The 15,243-nt window shown below is 41.0% G+C and overlaps 1 pseudogene; it reads right to left on the bottom strand.

Annotated features, from left to right (window-relative positions):
* Positions 1–14,095: 14,095 nt before the first annotated feature.
* Positions 14,096–14,167, bottom strand: LOC119927591 (annotated as a pseudogene).
* Between the last annotated feature and the right edge of the window lie 1,076 nt (positions 14,168–15,243).

Genomic DNA, 15,243 nt, shown 5'->3' on the forward strand with positions numbered 1-15,243 from the left:
GGCTGATCCTCTGTCCAAACTGAGTCTTCACGTTTTCTATCACTACTGAAGCTCTGGGTCTTTTGGACAGCATCTGAAGCCAAAGGAGCCCAATCAATCAATAAATCAATCATATTTTGTAAGCACTAATTGTGTGCAGAGAACTGTACTAATTGCTCAGGAGAATGCAATATAACAAGTTCTCTGCCCACAACAAATTTACAAACTAGACTGGGAGACAAACTGTCACCTTGACTTGTTCCTATTACTAATCCCCCTTCCCAGCCCACAGCATATGTACAGATCTGTATTTATTTATATTACAGTGTGTCTACCTCTCTAGACAGCTCATAGTAAGCCGGGAAAGTGTCTGTTTTATTGATATATTGTACTCTCCAAAAGCTTAGTACAGTGCTCTATACAGTATGCTCTAAAGAAATATGATTGACTGACTATAAATTCAACCACCTAGAGGAAGCTGACTTTTCTACACCATTTGAGCGAAATGGAAGGTCTGACTATTTAGACCCAAGATGATAGTGACAGGAGTGGTGAGGAACTGTTCTTCTTGGAGCCATTCTCCTTTACTGATTTTACCTCATTAGCTCTTTCTCAATGTATTTCTTCTCTCCTGACCCTGTCTCGTTCTAGACTGTGAGCCTGTTGTGGGCAGGGATTGTCACTGTTGCTGAACTGTACTTTCCAAATGCTTAGTACAGAGCTCTGCACACAGTAAGCGCTCAATAAATACAACTGAATGAATGAATGAATTGGAAGTCTCCCATGGACCAAATACCGTGACTGGCTTATTACCCTGAAACTTTCTCCAGAGCTTAATATAGAGCTTGCTACATAGTAGATACCAAACATGAATAATAACAATGATAGAAATAATAATAAGCATCTGGACCAATTGCCACAAACTAAGCCCAGTCACATCTAGATGACAATTGTTCTGCCCTTCGCAGAACTTCGCAGGCACTGAACTTAGACTGTGAGTCCCATGTGGGGCAGGGATTGTTTCTGACCTGATCATCTTATATCTACACCAGTGCTTTGTACAGTGCCTGGAACATAGCGCTTAACAAATAAGCATTTTACCATTAAAAAAGAGTCCTGGTTCTCTTTGTCACATCATGCCATTTTGCCTTCATTCATTTGAATCCCACAGCATAGAATCTCCCAGCACCTTGGTTTTTTATTATGAGTCCCCTGAGGGTCAGGGCCCCAGTTTCATTTATCCTTCATTCTTTCCTAGCACTTTCACTTTCACGTGAGCCCATTGTTGGATAGGGATTGTCTGTATCTGTTGCCGAGTTGTACTTGCAATTGTACTTGTAATTGCATTTTCCAAGGGAGGAGGGGGAGACATTAATATGAATACATAAATTATTCATTCATTAATTCAATCGTATTAATTCATTCAATCGTATTTATTGAGTGCTTACTTTGTGTGGAGCACTGTACTAGGCGCATGAGAAGTACAAGTTGGCAACATACAGAGATGGTCCCTACCCAACAATGGGCTCACAGTCTAGAAGGGGGAGACAGACTGTTGTCTGTCAACAAAACATGTAGACAGGCGTCAACAAGGGGTTCACAGTCCAGAAGCAGGGATGTACAGATACTGCGGGGCTGGGAGGGGGAATGAATAAAGGGAGCATGTCAAAATGATGCAGAAGGGAGTGGGAGAAGAGGAAATGGGGGCTTAGTCAGGGAAGACCTTTTGGAGGAGATATACCTTCAATAAGGCTTTGAATAATAATAATAATAATAACATTATTATTATTATGGTATTTGTTAAGTGCTTACTATGTGCCAAGCACTGTTCTAAGTGCTGGGATAGGTACAAGGTAGTCAGGTTGTCCCACTTGGGGCTCACAGTGTTAATTCCCTTTTTACAGTAGATGCAACTGAGGCACAGATAAGTTAAGTGTCTTGCCCAAAGTCGCACAGCAGTTAGGTGGCAGAGCCGGGATTAGAACCCACAAACTCCGACTCCCAAGCCCATGCTCCTTCCACTAAGCCATGATGGGGAGAGTAACTGTCTGTCAGATATGAGGAGTGAGTGCATAACAGGCCAGAGGCAGTACTTCATACACCACGAGAACTTAATAAATATCATTAAATGAAACCCAATGGCAACATTAATCCACCACATCTGCTGCATAACCTTGGGCAAGTCACTTCACTTTGCCTCAGTTACCTCATCTGTAAAATGGGGATTGAGACTATGAGCCTTATGTATATACCTGTATATATGTATACATGTTTGTACATATTTATTACTCTATTTATTTATTTATTTATTTTACTTGTACATATCTATTCTATTTATTTTATTAGTATGTTTGGTTTTGTCTCCCCCTTTTAGACTGTAAGCCCACTGTTGGGTAGGGTCTGTCTCTATATGTTGCCAATTTGTACTTCCCAAGCACTTAGTACAGTGCTCTGCACACAGTAAGCGGTCAATAAATACGATTGATGATGATGATGATGTGGGATAGGGACTGTGTTCAACCCAATTTGCTTGTTTCCACCCCAGCACTGACAATAGTGCTTGGAGATAGTAAGCACTTTACAGATACCACAATTATTATTAGAGTGCCCACCAACATTTAGACAAATACCGGAGAAATAGATGTGCATGACACCACATTAATGTGCTGAGCATGCAGTGTGACACACTGTCACACATGAAAATATGATTTTACACTACAGTGTTTCTCTTGCGGTACACCTGAACTCCCCATGACTGCTTCAGAATCTTTGTGTTCTTGTAATTCAGCAACAGTGGGAGGCTCAGCTCTGAAAACATAAAAAAGGGATATAAAGTAATCCAGGTCCTAACAATATTATTATTATCATTACTCTATTTATTTATTTTACTTGTACATATCTATTCTATTTATTTTATTTTGTTAATATGTTTGGTTTTGTTCTCTGTCTCCCCCTTCTCGACTGTGAGCCTACTGTTGGGTAGGGACTGTCCCTATATGTTGCCAACTTGTACTTCCCAAGCGCTTAGTACAGTGCTCTGCACACAGTAAGTGCTCAATAAATACGATTGATTGATTGATTGATCGGACAGGAAAGGGACCAAATGAAAATCAGATTGACCACTGTAAACTGGCAACTGCCCACCCTTTGCATCATGGAGTAAATGAGAAACACAAATGAACTCAGTTAACATAAAATTTCTATTTGCCTAAAATGTCAAGGCAGTCTCAAAACAAGACCTCCAAAATTGCAGTGTAAGGATGGGTGAATTATTTGAAATCTTGGTCAGGGACACTATACAACTTTAGTCATCTGCTGTATTCTGAACTGTTTTTAATCTACAGTGATCTTTAGAATATCCAGTTACTTAGAAAGTAAGCCCTGTGAAGCTTAAAGTTATCCAGACATCTTTAATTCCCAAGTTTTAAAATGTGAATTTAAAACAGAAATGTACTTAGCACTTAGATTTGACTAAAAACCTACATATTTCAATGATAACATGATTTATTGTTTTATTTATGTAGCTACATTTAAGTAAATAGGCTTATGCTGCTCCTTGGCTTCTTTGATTAATTCTGCAGGGATTGTGAATAAACTATTTATTGACTGGCTAAAGTCTAGGATCAGGACTGAAAATTTCCAGAGGTTGCAAAACAGTTTGGAAGCTTGAAGTAAACCAAGTTTGCACAAATCCAAAGGTTTATTAGCAACACCAAACAATGCTGTCACCATGTTTCTGCTATCTAAACCCTATGCAGCCCAATGATGTGCCGTTAGAAACAGAAGTAGAAATTAGAATTTAAAGAGTCAAATAGCTTTTTCAAATTGACTGACACAAAATATTGACAAAGGAGCATCACACTACTTAAGTTATAGTCTTAAAAGACTGTTGTGTTTTGCAATCTATGAGACCTGCACCTAAAATAGAAGACAGAGTCTATCAATCAATAAACATAGTTTATTGGGCATCTATCTGTTATGGGCTGAGCAACATAATAAACACCTAGTCAGGTACAAAAGCGGTGATAGGACCAGTTGCTGGTCTCCAGAACCTTGAATAACCTCTTTTTGGAGGAAAATTGTACTATAATAACCACTGATTCAGTGACAATTAATGGGGTGCAGGCTTAAGGGATTGATGGTGCAAAAATACTGATAAATGTTGGTATTATTATTATTATTGAAAAATGTTTATATTACTATTGTTTCCATCACTAGCAGATTATGTTAAACCCTTGCCCATCTTTGTTATTTTACCCTATTAAATGCTGTACTGTTGCAAAAACACAAAAAAACCTGCTTTTACAGTATATTGCCACAAATGTTGGGAAAGATAGCAGTATCACACCTTGGCCAATTACAAGTGCACATACAAATCTGCTTCTTCCTTCAGTGATTCCAGCTGCCCCAGTCTGTGGGTTGTGTCCTGCCCAGTTCATGTTCATTTAATGGAAACAATAATAATAATAATTCCATCATGTTCCATTAAAATCAATGCATGGTACTTGACCTTTTACTACGTGCAGAGCACTGTACTAAGTGCTTGAAATCACGTTAAAGCAGAAACCATCATTCATCTGTTAATAATATACACAAATATTACAAGAAGTTTCTCTATACATAGATAGGTGCTATAGTAGGTGTTGGAAGTGGATTAATTCAATCAAGGAATCTATCCTGGAGGATATGGAATAATAATAATGATGATAATAACAATAATAATAATAATAATGAATATGGCATTTGTTAGGCGTTAACTACGTGTCGGGCACTGTACTAAGCACTGGGGTGGAAAAGCAAATAGGGTTTGGAAACAGTCTCTGTCCCACATGGGGCTTACAATCTCAATCCCTATTTTACAGATGAGGTAACTGAGGCACAGAGAAGTGAAGAGACTCACCCAAGTTCACACAGCAGACAGGTGAGTACAGTGTCTAGCGTTTAGTACAGTGCCTGGTGCATAGTCAGCGCTTAACAGATAACATTATTATTATTATGTGGCAGAGTCAGGATTAGAACTCGTGACCTTCTGACTTCCAGGTCCATGCTCTGTCCACTACATCATGCTGCTTCTCAAGATTCTGCTTCTCAGAATTTCAGGAGGGTTTTGCAGGTTTGGAGTGTTGGGGTCTGGGATGTGTAAGAGAAAAAGAGTTCAAGGAATGGAAGGCATGGCAAAAGAGTCAGAAGTAGGAGATTCATTCATTCATTCAATCGTATTTATTGAGTGCTTACTGTGTGCAGAGCACAGTACCAAGCACTTGAGAAGTACAAATAGGCAATGTAGAGATGGTCCCTACCCAGCAACAGGCTCACAGTCTAGAAGGGGGAGACAGACAACAAAACAAAACAGACAGGTGTCAATACCATCAGAATAAATAGAATTATAGCTATAGACACATCATTCATAAAATAGAGTAATAAATATGTACAAAGTGCCTCCAGTTCAAAGTGCTTGGGGGAAAATTAAGAGATTCTGATCACTCTCACCAATTACAAGGCATTGCTGATGGGAGGGGGTAGTGTGGTTCTGCCTCCCTGCTGAGAAAAAAAATCACATCAGATCAGGTGATGCAACAGAGAGGCAAGTTAGTGTTACAGGAGCAAAGATGGAAATTGACGACTACTGGGTGAAGAAAGTAGATGTCTAAAACCGTCACCCTACAGTTGTAGACTTCTGGGTTAAGGAAGATGATGAGGTTGTTGTCTGTGATGTTAAGGTTTGAAGGATGGGTGAATTTAGGAGGTAGGGTGAGAAGATCAGTTTTAAATATAATAATAATGAATGATAATCATGGCATTTGTTTAGCACGTAATGTGTCAGACAGTTCCTGTCACACAGCAGGCAAGTGGCAGAGTCAGGATTAGAATCCAGATCCTCTGACTCCTAGGCCCGTGCTTTTTCCACTAGGCCATGCGCTTATCTATGCAAGGAGTTGATAGGATATTGAGGAGAAGAGTTCATAGAGAGGAAGGTAAATGTGAGAGAGTATAGCAAGTGGGAGCTTGGGGCTAGTGATGTAGATGTGAGAGGTATTTGATGTAGATTTGAGAGGCTTTCACACAGAGGTGATAGCTGAAGCCATGTGAACAGAACAGTTTCCTGAGAGAATGAGTATAAAGGGAGAAGAGTAGGGGACCTGACAGGAGCTTGTGGGACATCCACAGTTAAGTGATGAGAGATGGAGGATGCGTCATCAAAGGAGACTGAGAATGAGAGATCATAAGAGCAGGAGGAGGACCAGCTTTGTGTTGGTTTGTGCTAACTTCTCAACACTAAAATGAAATGTGGATTACTAGAAAGAGAACATAGAAGGCCCGGGTTCTAGCCCTGGCTCTGTCACTTGTATGCTGTGTCATCTGGGGAAAGTTACTTAGCTTTCCTGTGCTTCAGTTTCCTCACCTGTAAAATGAGGAAGAAAAGAATATTTTTTTTTCCTTCCTTCAGTCTGTGTGCCCATGTGGGACAAGGACTGTGATTGATTGATTGATTATCTTTTATCTATCCCAACACACTGAGCTTGGGCCTCAGTAAGAGGTGGCTTAATACCATCACCATTGTTATTATTATTAAGAAACTATTACTAACATTGAGTTACTGATGCATAGCTAGCTGACCTGGACTGCAGCAATATGACACTGATTCACAGCTTTACTAGAACTCTGCCTTGCCGGATGGGGCATGAGAGAAATATGGTTGATAAGCATGTTTCTCAAGTAGCTGTTATTTGGTTAACTGAAAGAGGACATAAGCAAGTTGGCAGGACAGAAGCACTCAATAAATATGACAATGCACACTGAAAAACTAGGTCTGTATCTCTATACTCTACTATATCCCCTTTCTGTAATTTATGTTAATAATGTCTCCCCATGCAAACTGTAAGTTCCCTGTAGGCAGGAATCACCATTAGCAACTCTGTTGTAATTTGGGACAGTGCTCTGCACAGTGAGTGTTCAATAAATGCCATTGATTGATAGTGAAACAGTCATAGTCTCTAATGGTGTGATGCAGTAGTGGGCTGTTGGGAGATCACCACAGCAGACAGATTAGCCAGGCAACCAGCATGGAAAACCAAAATCAACTCATACAGGAACTGGAAGCTGGGATGAGGGATTTGAAGGAACTGCTGCCGCAGTCCTAATATCACACTAGAAGCTACATGCTATAGGATGAAAGAGCGGGAGCATCAAGAGTTCATGCTAACTTTCACAGCCCAGAGTGGCCCCCACATCCCACCCAGAAAAATGCCAGGTTAATGCAAGAGCTGGTGGCCAACTGGCTGCCTGGAACACAAAGTACAGTGGCATCATGTCATGGCTAAGTCTGCTTATTGCCACTCATGCCAATTAGGATTGGCCCAGTCTCCTCCCCACCCCTGGGTCCCCAGTCCAGGCAGCTGGGCACCAAAAAAATCAACCCAAAAAGCTTCCGATTCGAAAATATTCAAACCATCATGGGCACCCTACTACGTATTCCTTTACTGGTGTTCCAATCTGGGCCATCCTGTCTCACCTTCAACATGCTGGTGGGAGATAGTCAAGAAAGGGATTACTCGCCCTGAGCAGAGACTCTGAGAAGCTCAGGATCAATCAATCAATCAATCGTATTTATTGAGCGCTTACTGTGTGCAGAGCACTGTACTAAGCACTTGGGAAGTACAAGCTGGCAACATATAGAGACAGTCCCTACCCAACAGTGGGCTCACAGTCTAGAAGGGGGAGACAGAGAACAAAACCAAACATACTAACGAAATAAAATGAATAGAATAGATAGGTACAAGTAAAATAAATAAATTAATAGAGTAATAAATATGTACAAACATATATACATATACAGGTGCTGTGGGGAAGGGAAGGAGGTAAGATGGCGGGGTGGAGAGGGGGACAAGGAAATACTAAGGATACTAAGAGGAAGTCACAAAAACAACAAGAAGCCCCTGAAGTGGTAATTGTGCAAGTCCAACAAGGAGCTATCTTTAAGTGTACACTATATGGAATGGATTGTGTTTCTCAATGACTTTTCAGCTAAACCTAACCACCTGGATAGGATTTCCCCATTGACATCATTTTCTAAAAGGACAAAAACAAAGGACACACACTCACATATAGCTCTTAGTCAATTTCTGAGAAAATTTCATTTAGCTTCTCAAATAAATTTTAAACATTAGATCCAAAGACCTGGACAAACCAATGAAACAGAAGAGAGAGATGGCAGGCACTCTCATTTGCATTGGAGAAATGAGGGAATTGAGGGTCAGGAAAGCTACCACAGCCTGGGGTATTCCAGTGAGTGACAGGGTTAGGATTACAATCAGGCCTGGTTCTTTGTCAACCAGAACATACTCAGTGAAGTCGATTATTATTCTTATTTCTATAAATACCGCCCCCCTTCCCCACCCAAAAGAAGTACGAAACACTGGGAAAAAAGCCAAGAGAAAAAAAAAAGATTTTACTGAAGGAGGCCCAATATACTCAAGTGGAAGAGACTGAAAAGAAGATCTATCAAGATGGTTACAGAGTTTATTCTTCTGGCAGTATCCTATGCACATCAAGATGAAAAATGTAAATGCTGTAAATTACAGCTGAAGGATTTTCTACTGGATCAAATTATATCTGGCACTGATGAATAGATGATCTCCTAAGATATGCATTTGATCACAGCTCTGTTTGATTTTACTGGCAAAAATATTCCATATGGCTAGTTTTATTGGGATTCTTCCCAGAAAACCATTATTTCCAAATTGGATCTAATTTATATTTTTGCTTTTCTCCTTAAAAAAAAAAAGACGTCTATTTTGTATCATTATGTTGGAAGACCACGTTAATGCTTTGTAATAGAACAGTCTTAGAAAAGTTGCCACATTAACAAAGGAATAATGATACAGTATCTTGTTTAAAACAAAAGGCAAGATAATGTGAACAGATGGTACAGATATTTGCTGATTTTAACTATTTGACCAAGAACACGAAGATATTTGCACATTAATGATGCTTTCACTACAGTGAATCAAACTGCCCATTACTGTTAGTGGATTTTTGGTTTTACCAATCTATTTTAATGAAAGCTATAGAGACTTCATTTAAAGTTTATTTTCCTAAAAAATGCCTTCCTGACTTGCTAATTCAAATCAGATTAGTCAATCTATTGGGATTTAATTTCACAAATTGAGAAATCAACAAATTCAAAGAAAGTGCCATCATGTTATCAAGTGGAGGTGGTTATTGGCCTTCTAGGAAAACCATCAGTTCTTGGTGCACATGAAATGGCCAGCTACTGTGTCTACATTGCAGCCCTGTGGGAAACCAGTCTGCCTGGTAAAGAGCAAATCAAGGAGTCAGACACAGGAATCACAATCCTTTTTATGACTCTCCTCTTCAAATTACATCACAAACATGACCAATTTGGTTTCAGGAAGTTATTTCAGGTATCCCAAATGGCTCTCTTCTTCAAATTACATCACAAACATGACCAATTTCAATCATCAGGAAGTTCTTTATTTCACGTCTCCCAAATCTATGTCTAAGCAATAGAATCAACTCCTTTCCCACCTCCACCTAGAGACAGGCCACCTTCCTCACCTGTCTGCGGATTTGCTCAGTGTTCCAGGCTGGAAGTGCCACAGGGCTGTGATGGGGGCATATGGCACAAGAAGCATTTGTTTGGATCATGAATATGGCTGAACATCCTAACAAATCTACCGATCCCCAGTAGAAGGGACTGAAATACAACCCAACAGTAGCACCATGCCCTCTAAGGTCGACATTCCAACTTGTACTTCCCAAGCGCTTAGTACAGTGCTCTGCACACAATAAGTGCTCAATAAATACGATTGAATGAATGAATGACATCTTCCAGTCATATGATGCAATTACATCCACCCTCTGAACATGTACCCCTTCACCCACACAGGTCCTCCACCTCCTTTCTGTCCCCTGGATGAACGGAGGCCCGAGGCTGGAGATCAATCAATCATATTTATTGAGCGTTTACTGTGTGCAGGGCACTGTACTAAGCGCTTGGGAAGTACAAGTTGGCAACATATAGACACAGTCCCTACCCAACAGTGAGCTCACAGTCTAGAAGGGGGAGACAGAGAACAAAAGAGAACAAAACCAAACATATTAACAAAATAAAATAAATAGAATAGATATGTACAAGTCAAGTAGAATAATAAATATGTACAAACATATATACATATATACAGGTGCTATGGGGAAGGGAAGGAGGTAAGGCGGGGGGGATGGAGAAGGGGCAAAGGGGAGAAGAAGGGGGTTCAGTCTGTGAAGGCCTCCTGGAGGAGGTGAGCTCTCATTAGGGCCTTGAAGGGAGGAAGAGAGTGAGCTTGGTGGATGTTGGGAGGGAGGGCATTCCAGGCCAGGGGGATGACGTGGGCCGGGGGCCAACAGCGGGACAGGTGAGAACGAGGCACGGTGAGGAGTTTAGCGGCAAAGGAGCTGAGAGTGCAGGCTGGGCTGTAGAAGGAGAGAAGGGAGGAGAAGTAGGAGGGGGCGAGGTGATGGAGAGTCTTGAAGCCGAGGGTGAGGAGTGCCCCACCCACAATGTCTTCCAGATGATGCCTCACAATACTCCTCCCCACCCCTTGGCAGAGCAGAAGAAACCGCCCACACATTCCAGGGGACAGTCCACTCCCCACTACACAGGTCTTCCCAGATACAGCACATCCCCCAATCTGCACACCAAAATTCTTGGCTCAGGTCACTTCCTCCGGAGCTTCACGGGAAGTCCCACCTCCCTCTTTCCTGCTGCTGCCTCTTGCTTGGAAGAGTGAGTGATTTTATAATGTAAACTACAGAGGCAAATTAATCAGGAGCTGATGTAATCCACTTAATAATCAGATCATCATGAAGGATTTCACCTAACATGTCATAACCCAAATTGCACCGATCCATCAGGGAAATGGTACCACTTCCTTCACTGCTGATTTTAGATTGGTCTGGGGTGCTCTGTACACAACCACCTCTTGCAGAATGTCAAGAAAGAGGGTGGGAGAGAGATACAGTGGAGTTATTCCTACTTTCGGCTCTTCTGCACCTGACTACATCCTGGCTGTTGTTCTGGTTTGGAAGGGCCATCAATTCCCTGGGATTTCAAGAGGAGCTTAAGAGGATTCCCCAGGTCCTCTGCCCTAGAAAACCTGAGCGTGGTCTCCAATACTAGTAACAATGGTGATCCAATCTCCAGAAATGGAGGTGTGAGGAGGAGAAAGAGAGAGAGAAGATCACAACACAAAGCCAGAAGCACTGAAGAAATGCCAGGTTCCCTGGGGAGCGGGGGAATTTACAACAACCCATGTATGAAATGGCCTTATTACCTATCTGTATGCACATTGATTTAAAAAAACAAAAACCTGACTGCGAAGGGGTCATCTTTGAAGCCAAAGGAAAACTACAATTCTTGATTTGAGAAGCAGCATGGCATAGTGAATAGAGCATGGGCCTGAGAGTCAGAAGGTCATGGGTTCTAATCTCAGCTCTGCCACTTGTCTGCTTTGTGACCTTGGGGAAGTCACTTAACTTCTCTGTGCCTCAGTTACTTTATCCATAAAATAGAGATAGAGACTGTGAGCTCCACTTGTGACAAGGGACTGTGTCCAATCTGATTTACTTGTATCCAACCCAGTGCTTAGTACAGGGCCTGGCACATAGTAAGTGCTTAATTCCATAATTAATATTATTATTAGCTACTAAAATTTGTCACACTTCAGCATGAAAAGGTTGAAAGAGATGACTGTACTTATCCAGGCAGGGTGCAAATGATGTCTTTGGGCGAGCAATGACGGCCCAGAGTCATGTCAGCCAGAGACCATCTAGGAGAACTGAATGCTTTGTGCTCAGCACCTTCTCCTCTCTCTGCCCACTCTGGGCCCTGCCCAGGGATGTGCCGGAGCACCAATGGAGAAGCGAGGGGATAGAAATGTCTGTAGGTATAATTAGAAATCAGGCAGATATACTGATACCCCAAGTCAAGCACAGAGGTCAGACTACATGGACTTAGTTCTCCTAAGACTTTATCTGCACCACTCAAACCTGGATAACGATAGGTAGGCATTTACTGACAAGCTTGCCCCAGTACAGATTCAGAGGCAAAAATAGAATTTCTCCTAGTACACATCTTCATAAAACATACTTGTCCCTTATACGTACTCTTTAGTTTTGCAAATGGACTAAAATGTCCACCTGGTGTTATGTCTGACCTGATAGTCCTATCTATCCCAGTGCTTAGTACAGTGTATAGCACATAGTAGGCGCTTAAAAGTATTATTCTTATGACCATTATTATTTTTGCACTCTACACTGAAGACCCAACAGTATGACCAACTTGTTACATAGTACCAGGCAAACTGAAATCACTCTGTTCCCTGCCAGTCATGGATATGTGCCGATTTTATCATTGATACTGAAAATATGGTCAAATAAATATTTTCCATTTATTTTTGTTCGATTTTCCCATTTATTGGAAAGAAAATGGCCCAGGAGACAACAACTATGAAACTTTAATTCATTCTCTCATTTATTTCAATAAGGCCCATTGTAAAATAAGAATTTACTAGAAAGTCATAGAAGGTTAATGATACTACATAATTGTGATTAATAAAATGCTCTTGTTGAATTATCTACTGGACTTAAAAAGAATAAGGATTATAAGGACAGATGCATTTCATTTCAGTTATTCCTGAGGAACATATATAGGGAAAAATATTAAAATAGTTTAAAAACACATTAGATTTAGGAAATAGAAGAAGTCATTGAACTTCTTTAAGACACAAAACAGATCAGAAAAAAGCTTTCTCCCACTGAAGAGTAAGAGCAATGAAACTGAAATGATGTCAGACTTCAGCGATAAAAATACAAGAGTGACACGTCTTATAATTCATCAATTTAGTAGAAGGGAAAGAAGAAATAGAAAGCACTGAACAGATAACAATTAGGATTTAAGTTAATCCCATAGCTTTCAGTAGTTGATTGTTGAGATATTTACCAGGATCTCTCTCCCAAATCCCTGTGCATGTCCTCATCTGTGCTACATTGACTCATCAGTCTGCAGTCTGGAGAAGCAACTTGCAGTTTTAATTATACTCCAGGAGTTGGAGTACAATCATACCACAACTATTAAGGATTATTTTTTTCTTTAATTTGGGTACATAGATTCTGCAGTGAGCTAATGAACAGATTAAATCTGTTTTAATTTTTCAAATTGGCATTCTCCAATGATCCTGAATTCCTAATACCAGATTTTAAGAACATATAAATATGATATCACCACAGAAAAATTTCCATTTAAGGTAGCAAAACATAACCAAAGAGAAGAAAATGAACTCAACAAGGATTGTACTGATGTAGATTCTGACTGGGGTAGAGCAATTGGCAAATTATTTAAACCAGATTCAAAATCCCAATCAATGTAATTCAATGTACCTCTTTCATCTAATCAACCCTATTACTGAATTATCTATTTGTTTAAGGATATTACATAACTAGTAAACTCTCTAAAAGTTCCACACTTTAGATCAATTTGAAGCATTCACTGCCAAAATCTATACAAATAAGAAAGGATTGCTCAAAGGCTTGCATGGAAAAGAACAATATGTGTTTTCCCATTTGCCAACAATTCTAATGACTCCTGCACCACTCTTTGCTGACCTGTACACATGCTGTCTCTCCCCACTCGAGTCCATACTTTATTCTGCTGCTGAGACAATTTTTCTAAAAAGCCATTCTGTCCATATTTTGCCAGTCCTCAAGACCCTCCAGTGGTTGTCCATCCACTTCTGCATCAAACAAAAACTCCTTACCATTGGCTTTAAAGCACTCAGTTAACTCACTCGGTCCTAGTTACCTCACTGATTTTCTACCACAACTCAGGCCACTCACTTCACTCCTCTAATGTCAACCTGTATCTTGATCTCTTCTACCTTGCCACTGGTACCTTGCCACTGGCCTTGCCACATCCTCTCTCTGGCCTAGAACTCCCTCACCCTGCATATAATAATAATAATGGCATTTGTTAAGTGCTTACTGTGTGCCAGGCACTATTCTAAACACTGGGATTGACATAAGCAAATTAGGTTGGACACAGTCACTGTCTCAGGTGGGGAAAACTTGGTTAGATGCCACAAAGTAGGTGTCAATGCCTTAACCAAATATGTGTTGTAAAGGCCACTAGGACCTCTTCTCTAGGACCTCACCCCACCTCCAAAACCTTATTAAAATGTAAGTGGTCTTCCCCACTTAGAGAAGTGCTGCTTAGAGAAGCAGCATGGCTCAATGGAAAGAGCACAGGCTTGGGAGTCAGAGGTCATGGGTTCTAATCCTGACTCTGTCACTTGTCAGCTGTGTGACTTTGGGCAAGTCACTTAACTTCTCTGTGCCTCAGTTACCTCATCTGTAAATAGAGATTAAAACTGTGAGCCCCACGTGGGACAATCTGATCACCTTGTATCCCCCCCCAGCATTTAGAACAGTGCTTTGCACATAGTAAGCACTTAACAAATACCATTATTATTATTATTATTCCCCAACTAAGAACTCCTTTATGCTACTCCATCTTCCTTCTGTGTCACCCTTGCACTTAAAGGTGTACCCCTTAAGCAAGTGATATTGGCTGTGCACCCGTTGCTGGGTAGGGTTGTCTCTGTTGCAAGCTTAGTACAGTGCTCTGAACACAGTAAACACTCAATAAATACAACTGAATATCAGCCCCACAACACTTACTGACCTAGCAGTAGTTTATTTTAATGTCTGTCTGCCCTTCTAGTCTGTAAACTTCATGTGGGCAGGGAACATCTACCAACTCTGTTGCACTCTCCCAGGTGCTTAGTACTATTCTCTGAACCCAGGAAGTACTCAATAAATGCTATTGATGGATTGATTGATTCACCATGGAGGAGTAGACTAGGTCACAGCAAGAACCCTAGGGGTTGCTCCTGTGTGATCCCCTGAAGCCTATTTGGTAGGACAAATGGTTTTTTTTCACCCACTATCCTTGGGGTTGCGGGGGAGGAAGGCCGGCACAATCAGGGTCAAATAGGGACCAGAAGGGGGTGTCTAAGTGTCCTCACTGGGTTGTATGCTCTTCCATCTCATGTTTTGTGGGTATAGGAAGCCAGACTCTTGGCTGCCTCAGAGGATAGCATGGTGTCAGAAAGCAACCAAGCAGTCCTCCAGTTGTAACAGAGAGGGACTTTGCCGACTGAGAAGGGAAAGAAATTGGCATATCACCCCTCTGCACATCCAGGTTCTTGG

This window comes from Tachyglossus aculeatus, chromosome 4 (genome assembly GCF_015852505.1).
Source record: "Tachyglossus aculeatus isolate mTacAcu1 chromosome 4, mTacAcu1.pri, whole genome shotgun sequence".
In the NCBI taxonomy this organism is placed as follows: domain Eukaryota; kingdom Metazoa; phylum Chordata; class Mammalia; order Monotremata; family Tachyglossidae; genus Tachyglossus; species Tachyglossus aculeatus.